A 27,797-nucleotide genomic window follows, 5' to 3' on the forward strand; every position below is an offset into this window, starting at 1 on the left:
CTGGAACTAGCTCTGTAGACCAGGCTGGTCTTAAACTCACAGAGATCCTCTTGCCTCTGCCTCCGAGTGCTGAGATTAAAGGCGTGCGCCACCACCACCCGGCAGATGGATATATATTATGGAACAATGTAGAGAGTTCTTCTTTTAGTCAGCACCCAGTCTCAAAAATTAGAGGATGACTGTGTTTAAAACAGAACAATTTATGGACAAAATAAAAGTAGAAAAATATCATTAATTCTCTAAAAGAATTTGGATTTGTTTATTGGTGTGCTGGCTGTAAAAACAGGACAGAAAATTCATACCATTTTTCTGATTTTCATTGCCTATTTCTCAAATAATATTTATGGTGACATTTCATACAAAGCATTATACTGTATATTCAAATTTTTTTCAAAATGCTCATTTTCTCCATACATAGAAACTTGCGCATTCCTGATTCCCTTTTTTTGAAAGCATTTCCTCAAACACTGAGATCTTCAACACTCCATTCAAAGGTACTGCATCTGAAGTCTGTAGTCCATGTGATGAATGCATATGAGACAAATTCAGGTAGTTTAATACATTCCTCTTCCTTGAAGGCATTAAAGACATTTTAACCAAAATCTAGTCCTTCCATTGTTTTGAGAACTAATAATCAAACTATATCCTGAAAATTTCTATATTCTAATATTCCAAAACTATCCAGCAAATCATAGAACCACAGTTAATTTACATTTTAAATGCTGATTTTTAAATATTCAACAAAATCCAGAGAGAACAGCAGACTTGTGATTCATTTCATCCACTACATAAGACCTATCACTCTTCTTCTTAAACAATCATGAATAATGAGAAGGCAAACTGAATATTTAATATCTAGCAATTATATCCCTCCATGACCCTCTATTCTCACAGATCAATTAAATCTGTTGACTAATTTGTTTCTGCTTTATCTTTCATTTTCTTTTTATTCATTTTTTATTTGCTCACTTTACAATCTAGTAGTGGCTGCAAAGAAATCTTTTGTCGATTATCTTAGAAGCAAAGGGAAACTAGGAAGTGGCATTCTTATACCATTTCTCTATTCGTGTATTTAGTTTGCTCTCAAAATCCTGCACTGAAAATGGGATTTGGGAGAAGACACTTGTTTGTACTGGGCACCTCTGTTTCTGGCGGCAGTAGCTCCATGGTGTCCCTCCAACTCTACCTTCTTCCTCCCAGCATTTTGTTTAGTTTTCCTCCCCTACCTAAGTTCTGACCTATCAACAGGCAAGGCAGTTTTTTTTATTCATTAATAGTAATCACAGCATACAGAGGGGACTCCCATATTACGATGTGGGAATTCTCTCTTAACAAATTTTCCATTATTAGAGCTAATATATTTGCATGTATTTTCACACTCACATTATCTTTAATAATTATAACAAGAAGTAAAACGTATTAGTTGTAAAGAAAATCGCATGACTAAATTTTTGTGTTGGCCATAGGCTATCTCTAGACTGCATCCATTTGATGATGTCTGTTCTTTACATACTTATTATCTTCAGTACTTTTACAATGAAGTGCTGTTCAATTTTGTTATCTAATGAGATGATCACATGTTCTTTCTTTTTCTTTTTGCTTATGTCATTGAAACATTAGTTGATTTTTATATATTGATCCATCCCTGCATGTCTGTGATGATCATTTTGATGAGATTTTAGGTTATGTTTACAATTATTTTACTGAGTATTTCTTCATTGATACCCACAAAGGAAATTGATCTATCATTCCCCCCTTTTATTGCTCATCTGTGGTATGGTTATCATATCAGGGAAATATAGTTATTAGGGAATCTATAGATCATAAAAATATTTATGCAATATTTATTTTGTTTCTGTTCTATGGAATAACTTGAGATGCATTTGTGTTGAATCATCTTTGAAAGCATAATTCTATTCTGTACTAAAATTATATAACTGCTGGCTTCCCCTTCTTGGAAGATTTATAATGACTGCTTCTCTTCCCCGAGGGGTACTGGGTACTGTATCAAAAGATGAACTTGTAAATAAGCACATTGGTCTATATTCACCACAAAGTCAGACCCTAGAAACCAGTGCTACTATACTATCAGCAACACCTGAAGCAATATGTCACTACCAATGTCAGTTATCTTACTACTACAAAACCTCACAGTTCCAGCACAACTGAAGCATAATAAAAGTCTTTAAACCAACTTCATGAATATGAGTGAGGACCTTAAAGAGGAAATGAATAAATACATGAAGGAAATTGAGAAAAGAGGAAACTAAAAAATGTAGTAAATGAAATATATTCCTTAAGGAAAGCAAAGAAAACATAATCAGTGAAAGAAATGAATAAAAATGTTTAAGACATAAAATAGGCAGCTGGTACATGAAATAAAACAAAATCTGGCCCATTCATCTTACATCCAGATCCCCCCACCCTCTGTTTCTCTTCCCCCTCCCTTCCCTGGTGGCAGAGAGCCTCCCTGCTCTGCCTGCTTGGGCGCTGGGTCCTAACCCCAAGCGTAGGGTAAAGGGGAGCTCGGGGGCTTCTTTGTCCCCATAGCCCGCCTGCAGCAAGCAGGGTGGGCCCTTTGTCTGCGAGCAAACCAAGCAGCACGGAGTTTCATCAGGGCACCTAGTGAGACATCATTGTGGTGAGTGAGTGCTGCGGCACCCGGGAACAGCCCGCCTACACTTCCTGATCAACCTACAGGGCTACACTGCCCAGTACCTTCTCTCTCTTCCTATCCCATCCAGCTTACATCCAGATCCCCCCACCCTCTGTTTCTCTTCCCCCTCCCTTCCCTGGTGGCAGAGAGCCTCCCTGCTCTGGCTGCTTGGGCGCTGGGTCCTAACCCCAAGCGTAGGGTAAAGGGGAGCTCGGGGGCTTCTTTGTCCCCATAGCCCGCCTGCAGCAAGCAGGGTGGGCCCTTTGTCTGCGAGCGAACCAAGCAGCACGGAGTTTCATCAGGGCACCTAGTGAGACATCATTGTGGTGAGTGAGTGCTGCGGCACCCGGGAACAGCCCGCCTACACTTCCTGATCAACCTACAGGGCTACACTGCCCGGTACCTCCTCTCTCTTCCTATCCCATCCAGCTTACATCCAGATCCCCCCACCCTCTGTTTCTCTTCCCCCTCCCTTCCCTGGTGGCAGAGAGCCTCCCTGCTCTGCCTGCTTGGGCGCTGGGTCCTAACCCCAAGCGTAGGGTAAAGGGGAGCTCGGGGGCTTCTTTGTCCCCATAGCCCGCCTGCAGCAAGCAGGGTGGGCCCTTTGTCTGCGAGCAAACCAAGCAGCACGGAGTTTCATCAGGGCACCTAGTGAGACATCATTGTGGTGAGTGAGTGCTGCGGCACCCGGGAACAGCCCGCCTACACTTCCTGATCAACCTACAGGGCTACACTGCCCGGTACCTCCTCTCTCTTCCTATCCCATCCAGCTTACATCCAGATCCCCCTACCCCCTGTCTCCCTCCATCCCTCCCTTCTTGGAGCAGAGTGCCTCCCTGTTCAGCCTGCCTGGGCGCTGGGACTGAACCCGAAGGTGAGTGCAAAGGGGAAGGTGGTAGCTCCTTTGTCTCCATAACCTGCCTGCAGCAAGCAGGGTGGGCCTTTGTTTGGAAGCTAACCAAGCAGCAAGGAGATCGGAACTGGAATCCAGGAGAAACATCACGGGGGAGTGACATCACTTGGAAGGTACATCAGTTGGCAAGAAGACCTGATCCTGTAAAAGAAGATCCATAGGAGAATATTGGAAGGAAGAGATGGGGAGACGCCAATGCAAGAATTCACCCAACAATCTGAAGAACAACACGAAACCACCAGAAGCCAGCGACCTCACAACAGGAGGACATGAACACCTTAATCATGAAGAAGGAGAAAAAACTGACCTCATGACAGTGATTGACACCCTTAAACAGCATATAAAAAACGCCCTTATAGAAATGGATGAGAAGTATAACAGAAAGTTCGAGGAATTGAGTAATTCAGTGAATGATACCCTAGGAAAGCAAGGAAAAACAATCAAGCAGATAATGGAAACAGTTCATGATTTGAAAAATGAAATGGAGGCAAAGAAGAAAACACAAACAGAGGGCCGGCTGGACATGGAAAATCTAGGTAAACGAATAGAGACTACAGAAACAAGCATAACCAGCAGAATACAAGAGATAGAAGAAAGAATCTCAGAGTCTGAGGATAACATAGAGAAAATAAACGCACTGATCAAAGAAAACAGCAAGTCCAACAAACTCTCATCACAAAACATTCAGGAAATATGGGACACAATAAAAAGACCAAACCTAAGAATAATTGGAGTAGAAGAAGGAGAAGAAGTGCAGCTCAACGGTCCAGAAAATATACTTAACAAAATTATAGAAGAAAACTTTCCCAACCTGAAGAAGGATGTACCTATGAAGGTTCAAGAGGCATACAGAACCCCAAATAGGCTGGATCAAAAAAAAACATCCCCTCGCCATATAATAATCAAAACACAAAATATACAGAATAAAGAAAGAATATTAAGAGCCGCAAAGGAAAAAGGCCAACTTACTTATAAAGGTAAACCTATCAGACTTACACCTGACTTCTCTATGGAAACCATGAAAGCCAGAAGGTCCTGGATAGATGTACTGCAAAAACTAAGAGACCATGGATGCAAGCCCAGACTACTATATCCAGCCAAGCTTTCGTTCACCATAAATGGAGAAAACAAAATTTTCCAGGATAAAAACAAATTTAAGCAATACGTAGCCACAAATCCAGCCTTACAGAAAATAATAGAAGGAAAATCACTAACCAAGGAGTCCAACAAAGACCTCAATAACTCAGACATCTAGAGACCCTTCACCAGCGCAACTCAAAGAAGGGAAACACACAAACCCTACTACTTCAAAAGTGACCGGAGTTAACAACCACTGGTCATTAATATCACTTAATGTCAATGGACTCAACTCACCTATAAAAAGGCACAGGCTAAGAGACTGGATACGAAAACAGGATCCAACATTCTGCTGTCTACAAGAAACACACCTCAACCACAAAGACAGGCACCTACTCAGAGTAAAGGGCTGGGAAAAGGCTTATCAAGCAAATGGACCTAAGAAACAAGCAGGTGTGGCCATACTAATTTCTAACAAAGTTGACTTCAAACTTAAATCAATCAAAAGAGATGGAGAGGGACATTTTATACTCATAACAGGAAAAATTCATCAGGAAGAAATCTCAATCCTGAATATCTATGCCCCTAATATAAAAGCACCCACGTATGTAAAAGAAACATTGCTAAAATTCAAGGCAGCCATCAAACCACACACATTAATAGTAGGAGACTTCAACACTCCTCTTTCACCAATGGACAGGTCAATCAGACAGAAACCTAACAGAGAAATTAGAGAATTAATGGAGGTAATGAAGCAAATGGACTTAACAGACATCTATAGAATATTCCACCCAAATAGGAAAGAATATACCTTTTTCTCTGCAGCTCATGGAACCTTCTCGAAAATTGACCACATACTTGGTAACAAAGCTAACTTACACAGCTACAAAAAAATATTACTAACCACCTGTGTCTTATCAGACCACCATGGATTAAAGTTAGAATTCAACAACAATGCTACCCCCAGAAAGCCTACAAACTCATGGAAACTGAACAGTCAACTACTGAACCATACCTGGATTAAGGAGGAAATAAAGAAAGAAATTAAAGACTTCCTTGAATTCAATGAAAATAAAGAAACAACATACTCGAACTTATGGGACACTATGAAAGCAGTCCTGAGAGGAAAGTTCATAGCACTAAGTGCCCACTTAAAGAAAACAGAGAAAGCACATATTGGAGACTTAACAGCCCACCTGAAAGCTCTAGAAAAAAAAGAAGCAGACTCACCTAGGAGGAGTAGAAGACTGGAAATAATCAAACTGAGGGCTGAAATCAACAAAATAGAAACACAAAAAACAATCCAAAGAATCAATGAATCAAGAAGCTGGTTCCTGGAAAAAATCAACAAGATTGACAAACCCCTATCCAAACTAATCAAACGGCAGAGAGAAAATTTGCAAATTAATAAGATCAGAAATGAAAAGGGGGACATAACCACAAACACAGAGGAAATTCAGAGAGTCATTAGATCTTACTACAAAAGCTTGTATGCCACTAAACTGGAAAATGTAAAAGAAATGGACACTTTCTTAGATAAATACGATTTACCAAAATTAAATCAGGACCAGGTGAACAAGCTAAACAGACCTGTCAGTCGCGAAGAACTAGAAGCTGTTATCAAAAACCTCCCTACCAAAAAAAGCCCAGGGCCAGATGGTTTCAATGCGGAATTCTACCAGAACTTCCAAGAAGACCTAATACCTATACTCCTCAATGTATTCCACAATATAGAAACAGAAGGGTCATTACCAAATTCCTTTTATGAAGCTACAGTTACTCTGATACCAAAACCACACAAAGACTCAACCAGGAAAGAGAATTACAGGCCGATCTCACTCATGAATATCGACGCAAAAATCCTCAACAAAATACTGGCAAACCGAATCCAAGAACACATCCGAAAAATTATCCATTATGATCAAGTAGGCTTCATTCCTGAGATGCAGGGCTGGTTCAACATACGAAAATCTATCAATGTAATCCATCATATAAATAAACTGAAAGAAAAAAACCATATGATCATTTCATTAGATGCTGAAAAAGCATTTGACAAAATTCAACATCCATTTATGTTAAAAGTCTTGGAGAGATTAGGGATACAAGGGTCATACCTAAATATAATAAAAGCTATATACAGCAAGCCGACAGCTAACATCAAATTAAATGGAGAGAAACTCAAAGCCATCCCGCTTAACTCAGGAACGCGACAAGGCTGCCCACTTTCGCCATACCTCTTCAATATAGTGCTGGAAGTTCTAGCAATAGCAATAAGACAGCATAATGGGATCAAGGGGATTCGAATTGGAAATGAAGAAGTTAAACTTTCGTTATTCGCAGATGATATGATAGTGTACATAAGCGACCCCCAAAATTCCGCCAAAGAACTTTTACAGCTGATAAACAGCTTTAGTAATGTGGCAGGATACAAGATCAACTCCAAAAAATCAGTCGCCCTCCTATACTCAAAGGATATGGAAGCAGAGAGGGAAATCAGAGAAGCTTCTCCATTCACGATAGCCACAAACAGCATAAAATATCTTGGGGTAAATCTAACCAAGGAAGTGAAAGATCTATTTGACAAGAACTTTAAGGCATTGAAGAAAGAAATTGAAGAGGATACCAAAAAATGGATGGACATCCCTTGCTCTTGGATTGGGAGGATCAACATAGTAAAAATGGCAATTCTACCAAAGGCAATTTATAGATTCAATGCAATCCCCATCAAGATCCCATCAAAATTCTTCACAGATCTGGAGAGGACAATAATCAACTTTATATGGAAAAACAAAAAACCCAGGATAGCCAAAACAATCCTATACAATAAAGGATCTTCTGGAGGCATTACCATCCCTGACTTCAAACTCTATTACAGAGCTACAGTAATGAAAACAGGGTGGTACTGGCATAAAAACAGAGAAGTCGACCAATGGAATCGTATAGAAGACCCGGACTTTATCCCACAAACCTATGAACACCTCATTTTCGATAAAGGAGCTAAAAGTTTACATTGGAAGAAAGAAAGCATCTTCAACAAATGGTGCTGGCACAACTGGATGTCAACCTGTAGAAGAATGAAAATAGACCCATATCTATCACCGTGCACAAAACTCAAGTCCAAATGGATTAAAGACCTCAATATCAGCCCGAAAACACTGAACCTGATAGAAGAGAAAGTGGGCAATACCCTACAACAGATGGGCACAGGCGATCGCTTCTTAGGTATAACCCCAGAAGCACAGACATTAAGGGCAACATTGAATAAATGGGACCTACTAAAACTGAGAAGCTTCTGTAAAGCAAAGGACACTGTCACTAAGACACAAAGGCAACCTACTGACTGGGAGAAGATCTTCACCAACCCCGCAACAGACAAAGGTCTGATCTCCAAAATATATAGAGAACTCAAGAAACTAGACTTTAAAATGCTAATTAACCCAATTAAAAAATGGGGCGCTGAGCTGAACAGAGAATTCTCAACAGAAGAAGTTCAAATGACCAAAAGACACTTAAGGGCATGCTCAACCTCCTTAGCGATCAGGGAAATGCAAATCAAAACAACTTTGAGATATCATCTTACACCTGTAAGATTGGCTAAAGTCAAAAACACCAAGGATAGCCTTTGCTGGAGAGGCTGTGGAGGAAGGGGTACCCTCATCCATTGCTGGTGGGAATGCAATCTTGTGCAACCACTGTGGAAGTCAGTGTTTCGGTTTCTCCGGAAATTCGGGATCAACCTACCCCTGGACCCAGCAATACCACTCTTGGGAATTTACCCAAGAGATGCTCTATCACATGTCAAAAGCATTTGTTCAACTATGTTCATAGCAGTATTATTTGTAATAGCCAGAACCTGGAAACAACCTAGATGCCCTTCAATGGAAGAATGGATGAAGAAAGTATGGAATATATACACACTAGAGTACTACGTTGCGGTAAAAAACAATGACTTCTCGAATTTTGCATGCAAATGGATGGAAATAGAAAACACTATCCTGAGTGAGGTATCCCAGGCCCAAAAAGACGAACATGGGATGTACTCACTCATAATTGGTTTCTAGCCATAAATAGGGTTCACGGAGTCTACAATAGGCGAATCTAAAGAAGCTAAGTAAGAAGGTGAACCCAAGGAAAAACATATAGTTATCCTCTTGGATAAGGGAAGTAGACAAAATTGCCGGGGGGAAAAGTGGGATCTTGGGGGTGGGGTGGGATGGGGGTTAGGGGAGATGGGGAGAGAAAAGGTAGAAGGGAAGGAGGGTGGACTTGGGGAAACAGGAGGATCGGGATAAAGGAAGGTTGGATAGGGGAGCACGGAACCACAATTCTTAGTTAAGGGACCCACTTTAGGGTGGGCAGGAGACTTGACTCTAGAGGGGCTCCCAGGTGCCCAAGCTGAGGTCCCCAGTTAGTTCCCTGGGCAGCTGAGGATAGGGAACCTGAAATGACCCTACCCTAGAGCAATACTGACGAATATATTGCATACCATCCTAGAACTTGCATCTGGCGATGGATGGAGATAGAGACAGAGACCCACACTGGAGCACTGGACTGAGCTCCCAAGGTCCCAATGAGGAGCAGAAGGAGTGAGAACATGAGCAAAGATGTCGGGACCACGAGGAGTGCACCCACCCACTGAGACAGTGGAGATGATCTACTGCGAGCTCACCAAGGCCAGCTGGACTGTTACCAGAAAAAGCATGGGATAAAACTGGACTCTCGGAACATGGCGAACAATGAGGGCTGATGAGACGCCAAGGACAATGGCACGCGGTTTTGATCCTATGCAATGTGCTGGCTTGGTGGGAGCCTAGCCAGTCTGGATGTTCACCTTCCTAGATATGGATGGAGGGGGGAGGACCTAGGACGTACCACAGGGCAGGGAACCCTGACAGCTCTTTGGACTGGAAAGGGAGGGGGAGAGGAGTGGGGGGAAGGGGAGAGGGGTGGGAGGAGGGGGAGAAGAGTGGGAGGAGGGGGAGGGAAATGGGAGGCTGGTGGGAGGAGGTGGAAATTTGTTTTTTTTTCTTTTCTTTATCCTCCTTTTATCAATAAAAAAATTAAAAAAAAAAAAAACAAAATCTGAAGGAATTGTGCAAAAGGAAAGTGTATGTAAGCAATAGGAACTACAGAAACATGGATCACAAACAGAATACAATAGATGAAAATATAGAAACAATTATCAAAGGAAATATTAAATCTAAAAAGTCCTTGAGATGAAGCATCCAAAAACACTGAAACTCTTTGAAAAGATTACATATAAGAATAATAGAAATAGAAAAATGAGAATAAACCCAACACAAGTTCACAGAAAATATCTTTTACATACTACAGAAGAAATTTTTCATAACCCAAAAAAGGAGAACCCTCAAAAGGCACAAAAATTTACAAAATGATTAATATATCTGAACAGAAAATATATGCCCTCACAAAATAGTAATTAAAATGTTAAATAAACAGAAAAAAGAAAGAATATTATATAACCCACGGTAAAAAGTTCAAGTAACATATAAATGTAGACTTATCTGAATTTCACTGGAATTTTATATGAGTATAAAAGGCACAATAATGTTTTCAGTTGACCTGTAGATTCCAAGAGAATACAGATTTCATTCCATACAACGATATCCTTCAAAACATTCAATCCTCAGAGACTGGGAGAAGATATCCACCATAAATGCAAATTTGAACAATATCTACCCACATATAGAGCACTAAAGAAGGTACCACAAGGAAAACTCAAACATGAGTGGTTAATTACATGCACATAAAAACAAGAAATAAAGATCCTCTTCCTAGGAAAACAAGAACAGGAAACATCCACACAAACCACCATCATAGCCATCAACAACAACAAATAACAAAAATAGAAATTTAACAATGACTTGTCATTGATATTTAAGTGGTATCATCTCCAAAACAAAAAGTCACAGGCCAAAAGAATAAATGTGGAAGGAGTTCATCCTTCTGGAAATAATAAAAATACCTCCAACACAAAGAGAGTCATGCCTCAGAGGAGTTAATGAATGAAAAATGTTTTCATGAAAATGACCTAGGAAACAAGACAGTGAAGCCTTTTTCACATCTAATGAAATATACTTCAAACATCAAATTAATAGAAGATGATAAAAGGTACTTGGTTTAGGAGGGTCTTCTGTCTATGTGTTACGTTCATTGGTTAAATAAAGAAGTTGCCTTGGCCTTTTGATAGGCCAGCCCTTAGGTGGGTGGAGTAGACAGAACAGAATGTTGGGAGAAAGAAGGCAATGAAAGAGAGCTGCTGCTATGAAGCTGCCAGTTCAGACATGCCGAATCTTTCCTGATTTTCAATGAGGTTGAAGGCAATATAAATGTTGCTACTTTCCTCTCATGAATGGAAAATTCACAGAGAGCTTAGATTCTGTATATTGTATTTTCTTTAATTTTTTTGACTGGGAAGAAGCTAAAAACAGAGAGACATTATATTTTGTGAGCTACTAAGCTGATCTAGCATATATGTTCTATAGTTATCATGACTTCAGAATTGGGATCTAAGGATATGATGCTTTGGAAAAGAGGTTCTTTTATTTTTACAGAGGATGAGACCCTATGGATTGTTTCTAGAATAGTATGTTATGATAGACCATGCCCTCCTGAAAGGTTGCTGTGAATACCTTCAAAAACTACTTCACTCAACTGCTGACTGAGATAAACCTAGCAAACAGGATACACCATGTTAGACCTGATGAACAGCGCCTCCATAGAGTATGAAACAGTTTGGAGAGAAATAACTACGTCCATATTCCCAAATATTGTTTATAAATGTTCTTTTACATTTAAAGGGGGATATGATATAGATATGAATAATTTGCATTGATGTGAAGCTTGGTTTGCTGAATCTAATTTAAGGTCAATTTTGTTATATGTATTTCTGATCTTGATTAAGGTATTGTGATTGTGTAGTTCATTTAAAAATGTAATGTATAATTAGGAAATATAGGTTGTTAATGGATAATCACTGATAATAGTCAAGCTTGTAGTCATGTTAGTTAGATTTCTTAGATATATAGAGATATATTTCAGTTAGATAGGCATTCTTCATATTTTTCAAAGACTACAGGCATTTAAAGTTTTAATAACTTAGGGCTTTTCACGACAATTTGACATGTCTGCTCCTGACAGCATCAAGCTTCTTTAAGAGGAAGATAGCATCAAAGAGGCTCCTTATGGAGTTTGCCAGCTTTTGGGCAAGAAACTGCTCTTGCTTGAATTGTTGCATAAACTGCACACAAAGAACCTGCAGATAGAGGACTGCTGAACTAGCCTAAAGGTGAAATGATATTTCGGGGTTCCTGATTCATGAATGGATCTGTGAGACATTCTGCAGGATACAAATAAAGTGACTGAACTGTCTTTGAAATTTCCTAATGGGCCAGGCAGTGTTTAAATGAATACAATTTGTGTGTTGTTATTTCGGGATATAAGCTAGCTGGAAGGCCAGGAGCCAGGCAGCAGGAAGTGGCTCGCTGCTTCTATTACTACAGGTACTTCATTTTTATTATAGTATACAACCCAAAGATTACATTATTTCTTAATGTCTATAGTTTAATGCATCCGGACTCGCATTTGTTAAAGTAATATAACTAAACTTACATGACACACTGTCTTTCAGATATTTCACCATCCCACTTTCTCCAAAAAACAGGTCATCCGAACAAAGCAAGGCAAAGAAATACTCCTAGTAACAGTTATTATAACAAAAGAACCTCTCAAATATCTCCAGAATGCTGGATACAAACACAAACTAGTATTTCATCTTTTCAGGATCTCATGGAATTTTCCCCAAAACTGACCACATACTTGGTCATAAAGCAAATCTCAAATGATGCAGAAAAGTAAAATAACCCTCTGCCCCCTATCAAATAAACAGAGATTAAACTTGAATATCAGCTTTAAGGAAAAACAGAAAACTTTCACACTGAAAACAAACAACTTTCAAATGAATGATGACAGAATCAAGTTAACAATAATGAAATTAAAGACTTTTTAGATATAATAAAACATGAATACTACATATACCCAAACATATTGACAAAGTGATAGCAGTGGTGAAAGAAAATGTCATTTAGGGAAAGAAAAACCTGCCTCTGTGCTACTTGGATCTGGAGAGGTCCTTGGAGCCAGGCAAGAGTCCCTGCTCCCATGTTGAGTGTAATCCAAAGAACCCTCCTTTTTTTCTTCTAGGTCCTGGGAACCCAGTAAGAAAACCTGCTACCATGTTGCGGGGTGGGGGGATATGAAGAGCCTGCCTTTTTGTCTTTAAGGTGCTTGGAGCCCTTTAAGAGGCCCTGCTCCCATGGAAGGAATCTGATGAGGAAGAGATAAGATGTGTAGGCATCAATCAATAATTCCTCTAACATCTTAAAAAGTAACATGTTACCACCAGAACACAGTGGACAGACACAACAGGAAGACTTGAACATCCTAACCCAGAAGAAATGAAAGAAGTCAACTTTAAAAGTAACCCCAAGAAAATGATGGAGACCCTTAAATAGGAAGTGAAAAACTCTCTCAAAAAATAGAAAAGAAGACAAACAAAAATTTAGAAAATATTAATAAATCCCTCAAAGATACCCAATAAAACCAAGAAAAAGCAATCAAACAAGTAAAGGAAACAGTTCAAGATTTGAAGACTGAAATGGAGGTAATAAAGAAAACACAGACTGAGGGATGTCTGGATATGGAAAATCTGGGTAAATGAACAGAACTACAGAGACAAGTATAACCAACAGAACACAAGAAATAGAAGAAAGAATCTCAGGCACTGAAGATACTATAGAGAAAATAGACTTATTGATCAAAGAAAACAACAAATCCAACAACTTCTAAACACAAAACATCCAGGAAATCTGGGACACTATGGAAAGACCAAACCTAAGAATAAGGGTAGAAGAAGGAGAAGAATTACATCTCAACGCACAAAAAATATATTCAACAAAAGTATAGAAAAAAATTTTCCCAACCTTAAAATGGATATTCCTATGAAGCTACAAGAAGCTCCCAGAACACCAAATAGACTGGATTAAAAAAAATCACCTTGCCATATAATAATCAAAACAAGATACATTCAGAATAAAGAAAGAATATTTAGAGCTGCAAAAGAATAAGGTCAAATAACATATAAAGGTAAACCTACCAGAAATACACCTGACTTCTCAATGGAAACAATGAAAGCCAGAAATCTTGGATAGATGTGCTGCAGACACAAAGAAACCATGATGCAAGCTCAGACTCCTATACCAGCAAAGCTTTCTTTCACCATCGATGGACAAAATAAGATATTCTATGACAAAAACAGATTTAAACAATGCGTATCCAGAAATCCAGCCTTACAGAAAGTACTAGAAGAAACACTTCATCCAAAAGGAAGCCAACATACCCACAATATCACAGACATCTGACAACACACCATCAACACAACTCAAAGAAGTGAAACACACAAGCACTACCACAAAGAAAATAACCAGAGTTAACAACCACTTGTCATTATTTTCGCTCAATATCAATGGACTCAATTCACCTATAAAAAGGCACAGGCTAGGAAAATGGATATGAAAACAGGATCCAACATTCTGCTGTTTATAAGAAACACACTTCAACCCCAAAGACAGATGCTATCTCAGAGTAAAGTGTGAGGAAAAGATTTTCCAATCAAACAGACCTAAGGAACAAGCTGGTCTGTGGCTAGCCTAATACCTTTCAAAATTGATTTCAAACTAAAATCAATCCGAAGAGATGGAGAAAGATCTTTTATACTCATAACAGGAACAATTCATCAAGAAGAAGTCTCAATCCTGAATATCTATGTCCCTAATATAAAAGCATCCACATACGTAAAACAAATATTACCTGAACACAAATCACACATCAAACCGCACACACTAGTAATAGGAGGTTAAAACATCCCCCCCCCCCCGTCACCAATGGACAAGACAACCAGACAGAAACTTAACAGAGAAATAAGAGAACTAACAGATGTAATGAAGCAAATGGACTTAACAGACATCTATGAAACATTCCACCTAAACAAAAAAGAATATACCTTCTTTTCAGTATCTCATGGAACCTTCGCTAAAATTCTTCACATACTTTGTAACAAAACAAACAGCCAAAAATAAAAAAAAAAAAAAACATGGAAAACCACCTGTGTCTTATTGGATCACCATGCAGTTAAGTTAGAATTTATAAACAATTCCACATCAGAAAGCCTACAAACTCATGGAAACCGAACAGTCAACTACTGAACCACACCTGGGTCAAGGAAGAAAGAAACTAAAGTCTTCCTTGAATTAAACAAAAATGAAGACACAACATAGCCAAACCAATGGGACACTGTAAAAATAGTGCTAAGAGCAAAGTTGATAGCACTAAGTGCCCACATTAAAAAAAACAAAACAAAACAGAGAAGCTCACATTAGAGACTTAACAGCACAACTAAAAGCTCTAAATAAAAGAAGCAGACTCAACCAGGAGGCATAGAAGACTAGAAATAATCAAACTGAGGGCTAAAATCAACAAAATAGAAACACAGAAAACAATCCAAAGTATCAATAAAACAAAGAGTTGGTTCTTTGAGAAAATCAACAAGATTGACAAACCCCTATCCAAACTAATCAAAAGGCAGAGAGAGAAAGCACAAATTAACAATATCAGAAATGAAAAGTGGAACATAACAACAGACACTGAGCAAATTCAGACAATCATTAGGTCTTACTACCAATGTCTGTATGCCACAAAATTGTAAAATGTAAAAGAAATGGATATTTTTTAAAGATAAATACCTAATACCAAAATTAACTCAAAACCAGGTTAACAATATAAATAGACCTTTAAGTTGTGAGGAAATAAAAGTTGTCATGAAAAACCTCCCAACCAAAAAGAGACCAGGACCAGATGGTTTCAATGTGGTATTCTAGCAGAACTTCCAAGAAGACATAATACCTATACTCCTTAAAGTATTCCACATAATATAAACAAAAGTGTCATTGCCAAACTCTTTTTATGAAGCTATAGTTACCCTGATACCAAAACTACACAAAGATTTAACCAAAAAAGAGAATTTCAGACCAATCTCACTCATGAACATGGATGCAAACATTCTCAATAAAATACTGGCAAACCGAATCCAAGAACACATAAAAATATCCATCATGATCAAGTAGACTTTATCCCAGAGACGCAAGGCTAGTTCAACATATGAAAATCTATCAATGTAATCCATCATATAAATAAACAGAAAAAAAGCATATGATCATTTCATTAGATGCTGAAAAAGCTTTTGACAAATTCAACACCCCTTTAGGATAAATATCTTGGAGAGATTAGTGATACAAGAATCATACATAAATATATCAAAAGCAATATACAGGCAAGCCAACAGCTAAAACTTAAATTAACATAATATTAAATGGAGAGAAACTCAAAGCGATTCCACTAAAAGCAGGAACAATAAAAGGCTGTCCACTCTCTCTATATCTCTTCCATTTAGTGTTCAAGTTCTAGCAATAGTAGTAAGACATCATAAAGAGGTCAATGGGACTTGACTTGGTAACGAAAAATCAAAGTTTTGTTATTTGCAGGTTGTATGATAGTGCACATAAGTGACCACAAAAACTCTACCAAAGAACTCCTACAGCTGATAAATACCTTCAGTAATGTGTCAGGATACAAGATCAATTCAAAAAAAATCAGTAGCCCTCCTACACACAAAGGATAAAGAAGCAGAGAATGGAATCAGAAAAAAACATTGACTTTCACGATAGCCACAAATAACATAAAGTATCTAGGGATAACAATAACCAAGGAAGTGAAAGATCTATTTGACAAGAACGTTAAGACTTTGAAGAAAGAAATTGAAGAGGCTACCAGAAAATGGAAGAATCTTCCATGTTCTTGGATTGTTAGGATCAACATAATAAAAATGTCAATTCTACCAAAAGCAATATATATATATATATATATATATATATATATATATATATATATATATTCAATGCAATTCCCATCAAAATCCCAACAAAGCCGGGCGGTGGTGGCACACGCCTTTAATCCCAGCACTTGGGAGGCAGAGGCAGGTGGATCTCTGTGAGTTCGAGGCCAGCCAGGTCTACAAGAGCTAGTTACAGGACAGGCTCCAAAACCTCAGAGAAACCCTGTGTCAAAAAAAGCAAAAAAAAAAAAATTAACCCAAAATCCCAACAAAATTCTTCACAGACCTTGAAAAAACAATAATTAACTTCATATGGAAAAACAAAAAAACCCCAAATAGCCAAAACAATCCTATATAATAAAGAAAATTACGGCGGCTTTAACATCCCTGACATCAAACACTATTTTAGACTTACAGTAAAGAAAGCAGTTTGGTATTGGCATAAAAACAGAGATGTTGACAAATGGAATCAAATCGAAGAACCTAATATTAATTCAAAAAACTATGAACACCTGATTTTTGACAAAGAATTTAATACTATACAATGGGAGAAAAAAAGCATCTTTAACAAATTGTAGAAGAATGAAAATAGATTCATATCTATCACCATGCACAAAAATCAAGTCCAAATGGATTAAAGACCTCAATATAATTCCAACCACAATTAACCTGATAATAATAAAGAGGGAAGTATCCTGTAATACATGGACACAGGAGACCACTTTTAATGTATAACTTCAGTAGCGATCATGAATAAATGGGATCCCATGAAACTGAGAAGAGTCTGTTAAGCAAAGGACACAGTCATCAAGACAAAAAGGCAACCTACGGAATGGGAGAAGATCTTCACCAACGCCACATCAGGCAAAGGTCTGATCTCCAAAATATATAAAGAACTTAAGAAACTAACATTAAAATTCTAAAGAACACAATTAAAAAATGGGGTACTGAACTGAACAGAGAATTCTTAACAGAAGAATTTTAGATGGCCAAAAGACACTTAAGGAAATGTTCAACTTCCTTAGCTATCAGTGAAATGCAAATCAAAACAACCTTGAGATACCATCTGACACCTTTAGAATGGCTAAGATCAAAAACACCAATAATAACCTATGCTAGAGAGGATGGGGAATAAGGGGAACACTTATCCATTGCTGGTGAGAATGTGAACTTGTTCAACCACTTTGGAAATCAGTGTGACAGTTTCTCTGAAAATTGATAGTCAGCCTACCTCAGGATCCAGTGATTCCACTCTTGGGAATATACCCAAGAGATGCCCAATTATACTACAAAAGCATTTTTTCAACTTTGTACATAGCAGCACTATTTGTAACAGCCAGAACCTGAAAACAACCTAGGTATTCCTCAATGGAAGAATGGATAAAGAAATTTTGGCACATCTACACATTAGAGTATTACTCAGTGGTGAAAAAAAAAAAAACAACGACATCTTGAATTTTGCATGCAAATGTATGGAAATAGTAAACGCTATCCTGAGTGAGATAATCCAGGCCCCAAAATGCAAATATGGTATGTACTCACTCATTAGTGGATTCTAGACATAAACAAAGGCCATTGAGCCAATAATTCGTTATCCTAGAAAAGCTAAGTAATAAGGTGAATCTAACGAAAAACATATATATATATATATATCCTCCTGGAAATTGGAAGTAGACAATATTGTCAGGCAAAAGTTAGTAGCGTGGGGGTGAGGATAGAGTGAGGGAAGGGGAGAGGGGGAGAGAAGGGAGAAGGAGAGTTTTCGCGAGAGCTTGGGGGAGTGGGATTGTTGAGATGGAGGAAGGACAAATATGGGAGCTGGGAAGAAGTTTCTTAATTAAAGGAGCCATTTTGGGGTTGAAAGGATGCTTGGGTTTAGAGGGTTTCTCAGGTGAAAACGAGGTTGTCCCCAGCTAGGAACCTGGCAGTGGAGGAGAGGGTGCCTGAACTTTCCTTATTCAGACTGATGACTATCTTGAATGTAACCATAGAACCTTCGTCTGGAGACAGATGGAGACAGAGACAGAGACCCACATCGGAGCACTGGACTGTGCTCCCAAGGTCCAGCTGAAGGGCAGAAGGAGGGAGAATATGAGTAAGGAGATCAGGACTGTGAGGGGTTGGTCCACCCACTGGGACAGTGTGCCTGAACTAATGGGAGATCACCAAAGCCAGCTAGACTGGGACTGAACGAGCATGGAATCAAACTGGACACTCTGTTTGTGGCTCACAATTGTGGCAGAGTGACAAGCCAATGATAATGGCACTGGGATTTGTGTCTATTGCAGGTACTGCCTTTTTGGGATCCTAGTATATTTGGATGCATACCTTTTTTTTTTTTTTTGTTTTTTTTTTTTTTTTTTTTTTTTTGGTTTTTCGAGACAGGGTTTCTCTGTGGCTTTGGAGCCTGTCCTGGAACTAGCTCTGTAGACCAGGCTGGTCTCGAACTCACAGAGATCCGCCTACCTCTGCCTCCCGAGTGCTGGGATTAAAGGCGTGCGCCACCATCGCCCGGCGGATGCATACCTTTTTAAGCATGGATATAGTTGGGGAGGGCCTTGGACTTCGCATAGGGTAGGGTACACTGCCTTTTCTTAGTGCTGGAGGAGGAGGGTAGAGGATAAGTGGGGGGTGAAAGGGAAATTGTAGAAGGGGGGAAGTGGAAATATTGAATGGTATTATTTATAAAGCAATAAAAAAACCCAAGTATTAAATAAAAGAAAATGTCTTTCATCTAGCATTTGACAAAAAAATAGGCGAGACTGTATACTCAATATATCATATATACTATCAATTTAAACACCTAAATGCTCTAGGACAAAAAGAAATATTGGCATGCAAGAGGAATAGACACAGGACAAAATTAAGCTGACTTATGTATTGAATAAATTAGATAAAAGAGAACAATAAAAGACAATGAAACTAAGAATTGATTCTTTGAGAAAACCAACAAGAAAGCTTAATATGTTTTCAAACTAACTTTAAGATTGACTATCTAAATTAACAAAATCATAAATAAAAGGGGAGAAATAAAAATATACATCAAGGAAATCTAGATAATCACTAGTTCTCACTTAAAAAAACTTACAATAACAAAATTGGAAAATCTAAAAAAAAAAGGATAGTTTCTCTGTAGAACTATCAGATTCATTCAAGAACAGAGAAGCAATAGAAATATTCCAGCAATTTCTCAGAAAGATAAACCATTATTAATAGACTCAGGACTAAATTATGCCCAAAGAAAGATAATTTTACCACAGATTACCTGACATTTCAGCAAGAGCAAACATCAGGTTTCTTCAAGTTATTCCACAAAATAAAAAAAGAAGCTAAATTTCCAGCTTCACTTTATGAGACCACAGTCATCTGATACACAATATACAAGTAATTCAAATGTGAACAAAAATTCCAATGATTTCCATTTTGAATATCAGTGTAAAATACTCAATAAAATACTTGCAAATGGAATCCAAGAATACATCACAAAGATTGCGAAAAACCAGGCTTTATCCCAGAGTTTGGAGAATGGTTATGAAAATCAGTCAATATAATTCACCATATAAGCAAATTGAAGAAAAATACAACACCATAATCCCATTTGATGCTAAAATTCCTTTGACAAATTCTAACAGACTTTCATGAAAATAATCTTTGGGAATGTATGAATTCAGAGAACATACCCAAACATATAAAGCTATTTACAGCTCTCCTATGACAAATATAACTATAAATGAAAAAAACTGAAAAAGATTTCTATTAAAATCAGGACCAAGTCAAGTTTGTCTATGCTCTAGATGTCTATTTGAACTTTTAGTAAGAGCAGTAAAACTGTAAAAGAACATCAAAAGTCTACAAATTGAAAAGTAAGATTTTAAATATAGGTATTTGCATAATATATGGCAGCATATATAATTCATTCAGAAAATTCTAGCACAGAATTTGTACAACTGAATCATTCCTAAAGTGGTGGGATACAATAGAAAGTAAAAAAAATATGTAGCTCTTCTATTTAATAATGACAATGAGACTACAAAAAAATTAAACAACACCCTTTATGATAACAAGAAATGATGTAAAATATCTCCATGATTCTCTACAAAGTAAGTGAAAGATTTTTATATTGTATATTTAGATTACCTTGTTAACTATCATATAACATTCAATGTTCCCAAGGGTGATAATAAAGTTTGTGTTGACTTGGATGTTGTACCTAGCTACTCATTTACGAAAATTAACAGGAAGTAATAGTGGGCCTCGAGAGAGGGACTTGACTCTTTTTGGATGGGGAAAAAAGAGATAGGTGGGCACTTGTTGCTTCTCCACTACTACTCGGACCATTCAGGCTCCTACACTGATAGCTGACTCCTGAGTTTTTATTGATAAAAAAATAAGTAGATAAAACCATCATCTGGCATTCAACTCCGGGCTGAAAATCAAGAGTTAGCCAGTTACCCTGGGCTCTGCAGCTACTTTAGTGACTGCCATCAATGCTGGCTTTTCTTTCCTTGCAGCCAGTCCTCAAAATAAGTCTGTTATCTTTCTTTTTCAGTCTCTTTCAAGAGTCCCTAGCTATTTGCCCATTCCCTGATCCCAAACGCACAGGCCTTACAGTTCATGGGCAAAGGAAGTCCTAATCTAACTATAGTTGCTGGCTGATAACAGACAAGCTCTTCCTACAGGCAGCCGAATTCCCTCACATTTTGAAACAGTTTCCTCTTTTGCACATTTCCATGTCTACTTTAGTGGCTTTTTCTCTATTTCCATGGTTTGCAGGCTTTCCCCGGAACCCCTATTCCAGTTACTTCTACTTCGGCTGAGCTGCTAGAGCATAGATATGAACTGCACACACACACACACATAACAGAGAAACTGCTACACACAGAGATACTCACATCCATAGAGAAATAAATGTATATTACAACCACATACTCATTTATACAAAGTCACTCATTTCTGCAATGACACACAGATAAGCACAGTGGCATATGTAGTCATAGAGACGTATAAAACCCAAAGAAACACAGAAGGAAATTATGCAAAAAGAGACATAAACACATATACATACATATTCTCAGACAAATACACAGATATAAATAACCAAACAATGAGACAATGATATAGACAAATTTATGCAAATAAACAAAGACATAACAACACACACAGCAACACAGATATACATATGTGCAAGCACATACAAAGAAATATGAAGAACATACACATAGGCACATGAAGAGACATGTATTTACAAACAAACACAGGAAGTTATTCATAAAAAACTCCCAAAACAAAGAAATTGACATAAGGAAAATATATGCTCATTTCTAAAAACAGAGATGCAGCTATAGAGAAGCATATATCAAACACACACACACATATTATATCAACACAAACATAAACACAGATATAAAGAAATACACAAACATACATGCATACAAAGTGAGAAATCTCCATTCACATAAATGAATATGCATGCACCCATTGAATTGAATCACATCACAATTTCTTCTGTAATTACTCTCAGAGTTATATTTGAGGTCCCCATAGTGTAAAAGGGGGGCAGAATCAGTTAAGAAAACTTACGGAAAACATAACCCTCAGTAATTAACACATATATGACAATTGACAAAGGAGGGTTCATCTTATCAACATGGAGAGCATTAATAACTAAAGACTGATATGTTTTCAGTATTAGGATGGGATGATGATATTCATGTGCTTTGTAGCAGTCACTGATTTTCATTGATAATTAGTTTCTTCCCCTTCATAGTCTGTATTAGAAATTTATATCAAAGTCTAGATTTATTTCCACAGCAGAAACATGTTCAGAAACCTTTGTATTTGGTGAATATTTCTTAAAATACTAGATTTGAGCATCTGAGATCCTCTAAGCACTATGGCATTGATGACACCAAATATAATCCAATAAAAGAAGCTCTCCCTTCAAGCATGTAATATCAGATTTTTTTCCAATCATCCAGTGACTGTTCATCTTATTGAACAATCTCATGCACTGCTAGGGACACAGCATGCACAGCACTGTGTACATCATATGTGCTCTTACTAAAGGCCACGTCAAAAGTCTGTACCATTAGCCATTCCAATGAGGCATTGAATGAGAAATTTTTCCGTGTCTACACTAGAAGCTGATACATCTAAACCTCATCCACCTAGTCTTGTCATGTTTTCATCTGAATTTTAGGAATTGGTCCAAAGTAAGGTCAAAATTTAAAAAGCATAAATCTCAACAGGCAGATTTGTAAATGTTCACATCCTAATGGTATGAGTCAAGTGTGAAGTTTTTATTTCTTATAGATTGATTCAGCCTACTGTGAGGGGGTGACCCATATTCTTTATGTACCTAGTGATTCACACATTCTAAAGCACACAGTGTGAGTATTGTCTGTGTCACCATAAATGAAAAATAAATTGTGGGTGATGTCATTATTTGGTTATAATATACTTCAGGTCTTGACAAGTAAAGTTGACTGCGATCATATTCACAAGTCATAGCAGACTGTATATTTTCCATGTCTTTTCGCAATTTTGAGAGAAATTGAGCACCGTCTTCATTGTTTGAGATGTGCAGCCCAGCCCAGTTTCAGTTTAAGTGAAGCACAAAAGAAATCATGGCCTGAGCTAGAGATGTATCTTTGTTGGCCAGCTGATCACTTAGGACAGGATAGGCAGATGCATAGATAAGTTGAATGAATCACACAAGGTGCATAAGTAAGCTGAATGGACACAGGGACCTGCAGGAAGTAACTTGCACTCCCGAGAACGTAAAAACACCATTCTGCCAAGAGTTCTAGAAAGCCACCTCTCTTTTTAAACTTTTCTCATCTCTGTTTTTCACAAGGAAATGCAAAAGCCTCATCAAGTCTCTGAATAGTAGCCTTTAACTACACATTTTGACATACATATGTGGCCTTCATCTTCCTCACACTTTTCTTAGCCTCTGGGATGGTACAAATAAAGACAAGGATTTCTTTCAAATATCCAAAAATACTCACTTGCTGAGATATAGAGAGGTATGTGACTAGTCCTATTATGACAGATGTTCAATATGGTCCTCTAAACTCCATAGTATACATGAACTTGTCATTACAGACATAATTAGGGAAGTTTCTTTATTTTGTTCTGAGAAAATGAATGAGACTGTGTAATTGTGGCACATTATTACACCATCCTTGCTGGTAATTGAAATACTTGTGACATATTTGCTAAAAGATCAGGTTTCTTGCTGACATCACCAATGCAAACAGTCAAGATCAGAGCAAACTGACAGTTTTCATTTTGTGTTCTATAAAAGGCAACAGTGTTTATTATAGATAGAGATCTACATATGATATTTGTAGTAAAAAGAAGGATTTGAAAATACTGGACAGTATTCCCAACATCCCTCAATAATTGCAACAAATGCCCTGTGTTGTGAGGTTGGAATGACATCAGTTGCTGGAAGTTTGCAAAAGCTTTAAAAGTTCGTGAAAGTAAATCTCCCATAAATAAGCTGAGCCATTTGGAGCTTTCACAGAAAGGGCTGCCCTTCTCTGGTTTTTAGTGCTTGCATAGAAGATAAATAAAGGTTACAGGCTTTGATGAAACAGAAAACCTGATTATATATTTAGTTTGAAATTATTGAGCAAGATTAAATGTACACGTGATGCATTAGCCAAGATTCTGGTAATTTTTGTAAAACAAACTGAACTGGGTAAAGGCATTCAAGGAATGATGGTGACTGCACAGTAGTCTTCTGGGGCAACCTTTGGCTCCTGTACTAATAATTCCTTCATATTTAGTGGACAATATAGTTAACATATTCCCTCACGTCTATCATCACCATCTTGTATTTTTCTTCTTTATTGATTATTGGCAAAAAATTCTTTAAATACTTAATTTTTAATAAATTTAAATAGCAGAATACAGAGGGTAAATAGATCATCTGTGTGTATGGACATGAGAAATACTCATATAGACCATAAAAAGGGAATGGAATTCATTGTTTTCATTAATATCTGTCTTACCTGCCACTGGCCTCGAGTGTGCAATGATGCACCTACACCATTTACAAATGCAGAGATTAAGGATAATAATACCAGGTATATCTGAACAACATACATTTTCTTGTCTACATTTGAGATAAGAACTTATGGAAGTGAAACTCTAACTTCTGCACACTGAACAACAAAATAGGTCAATGCACTCCTGAAAAATCCATCACTAGCTTTAAAGGATACTTTTGAATTAGAGCATTCGATATAATGTAATTGAACTTGTACCTTGAAGTAGTTTTTATTTCCTCTATAAATTGTGTAAGAAAATGCACTGCTAAACTGTGTTATTGTTGTTATAGGTCTATAAGTAATGTGCATTTTAGGTCATCTACTAGGCAATCCCCATCAAGATCCCGTCAAAATTCTTCACGGATCTGGAGAGGACAATAATCAACTTTATTTGGCAAAACAAAAAACCCAGGATAGCAAAAACAATCCTATACAAAAAGGATCTTCTGGAAGCATTACCATCCCTGATTTCAAACTCTATTACAGAGCTACAGTAATGAAAACAGTGTGGTACTGGCATAAAAACAGAAAAGTCGACCAATGGAATCGTATAGACGACCCGGATTTTAACCCACAACCTATGAACACTCATTTTTTATAAAGGAGCTAAAAGTATACAATGGAAGAAAGAAAGCATCTTCAACAAATGGTGCTGGCACAACTGGATGTCAACCTGTAGAAGAACGAAAATAGACCCATATCTATCACCGTGCACAAAACTCAAGTGAAAATGGATTAAAGACCTCAATATCAGCCCGAACACACTGAACCTGATAGAAGAAAAAGTGGGAAATACCCTACAACAAATGGGCACAGGAGACCACTCCCTACGTATAACCCCAGCAGCACAGACATTAATGGCAACATTGAATAAGTGGGACCTACTAAAACTGAGAAGCTTCTGTAAAGCAAAGGAAACTGTCACTAAGCACAAAGGCAACCTACTGACTGGGAGAAGATCTTCACCAACCCCGCAACCGACAAAGGTCTGATCTCCAAAATATATAGAGAACTCAAGAAACTAGACTTTAAAAGGCTAATTAACCCAAATCTGTTAAGAAATATCCAAGATAAAGCCATCTTCAACATGAGTGAAAGAAAACTAACAAAATATCATGAAGATTTAGAAGCAGAGAAAATGTTTTATTGCTTTCTCACATTCCTTCAATAGGAAAAGATAGGAGATTTCTGTTTGCCTCACTCTAAATCACAGAGCTATTTTTCATTTTGTATATTTTACTAAAAGAATGTCCATCCATGCACCTTAATGTCATTTAAAAATATCATTTAATAAAATATTTAGCTGTTTAATTTAGAATGAATAACTAATTTGGTAAAAAAAATACGTCAATGCATAGTGACCTAAAGTGCTATATTTGAAAAGAGCTATCAAGAATACACGAAAATCAAAATTGCATGTGCCTAAATTCGTAAAAGACAAAGCTATAACTAGTAAAATCATTGAAGAGTAAAATAAGGTGTAAATGAGATACAATTGACAGTGAGTAAACAGTCTGGAGTTATAGAGAAGAGACATGTCCTTCTTAGAGAATAGCAAAGAGCTGGGAGATCACTATTCTCAAGTGTTTTCAAGGATCGTATGCTGCACCTGCCATTTAGCCAAGTGCTAGGAAAGTACGCAGTCTCCGCTATTAGTGACAATTCCTATTCAAAGAATGCAAATATATCATTTATACTACAAATATTCTTTCTTTGTTTAAAGAGACAGTGAAGAAGTGTACTGTGGCAACAAAGGCCTATGGTTATACGTAAGTGAAGAATGGAGAAACACAATCATATAAGAATTTAACAGTGGGCAAGTCTCCTGTTTTTATTCTTTATGCGGCATTAGAAGGCACAGTGTGTCCACATGCAGAGCATTTGAGAGATTACTGAATATCTATGTAAAAAGTCTTTGGATCCAAGGGTGTCACACATATTACTTGCTTTGGGACATGCATTTGAAGCTGCGTGGTCGTCACAGTATCTAATCCACATCAGTTTAGTTGCACCCATTTATTATGATATTTATTGACCAGTATGGGTTTCTTTCGATAAGATATTACTGGCTACTCAGTTGTGGAAACAGTCAAAAGGACAGATACACTTGATGAACAAAGTTATACAGTCCCTTTTCCCCCACAGTTTCCAGCCTTATAAATAGGAGAGTAACTGGGAAAATAATATTACACCACCTAGACAAACTAAAAGTAAAAAAACAAAAAAGCAATGGGCCTCAAAGAACATGGGGTTATTTTTTTAGGTGTTTAGGTATGAAAATTGAAATAACAGGACAAAAGATTTTAAACATTGTTCTCATTTTCTGACCCCCTATGAAATATTTATGTTGACATTTACATTGAAAATTCAAAGAAACTTACTGCATATTCAGAATGTTGTTGAAATAATCATTCTCCACAGGCTGCTGCACTATATTAAGGTAGAAGATATAAACTTTCATCAAGTCTTCGCTCTTTTCCTTATCTGCCTCGTTCTCCAAAAGCACCTGGGTTGAGTGAACCTGGACACAAGAAATGGAATGTTCAGGTTAAAGAAGAGGAAAATCAAAGGAAACATCTTTGTCCTCCTTGAAGCCTGGTCAGTGTGTGTTGTGAAGTACTCTTCAGATCAGCACATTATATGGGCACCCATATATTCCCCATTGCTTTTATTTATGCAGCCAAAGGAGAGACTATTTGTGTATTCTTGGTTCCTTTATTTCCCAGTTGATTCCTCAGCTCTGGAAGAATCTTGGACACTTTCTTCCCCTGAGGCTGTGCACCATATATGAACGTGATCACAATTTGCTTCAGAAATCTGCATGGGGATAATTTGGGTAGTTTTGTGACATCATTTGTTTTTGTGGAAATTATGGCTCCTTGGGTGATGTTATTTTGAGAAAAATTTGGTTCTAGGACAGCCAGAATTATCTTTTTATGTTAATGCCTTCAGAAATGATGTCAGTGTACTTTGTTAGATGATCCACATGAGGACACACAAAGTCAAAATTCCTAGTTGCACACTGGGAATTCTTTCACAAGTCTCTGTCAAGGAACAACAGTTCCATAGTTAGAGAAATTGAGTTTCACACAACTTGCACGTGGGGTTTATACTACATGACTG

General features: G+C 37.6%; 1 pseudogene; it reads right to left on the bottom strand.

The window, feature by feature from the left end:
* Positions 1-27,251, bottom strand: part of LOC142832611 (vomeronasal type-2 receptor 116-like) — a 47,073-nt pseudogene extending 19,822 nt beyond the window's left edge.
* Between the last annotated feature and the right edge of the window lie 546 nt (positions 27,252-27,797).

This window comes from Microtus pennsylvanicus, chromosome 1 (genome assembly GCF_037038515.1).
Source record: "Microtus pennsylvanicus isolate mMicPen1 chromosome 1, mMicPen1.hap1, whole genome shotgun sequence".
NCBI lineage: Eukaryota > Metazoa > Chordata > Mammalia > Rodentia > Cricetidae > Microtus > Microtus pennsylvanicus.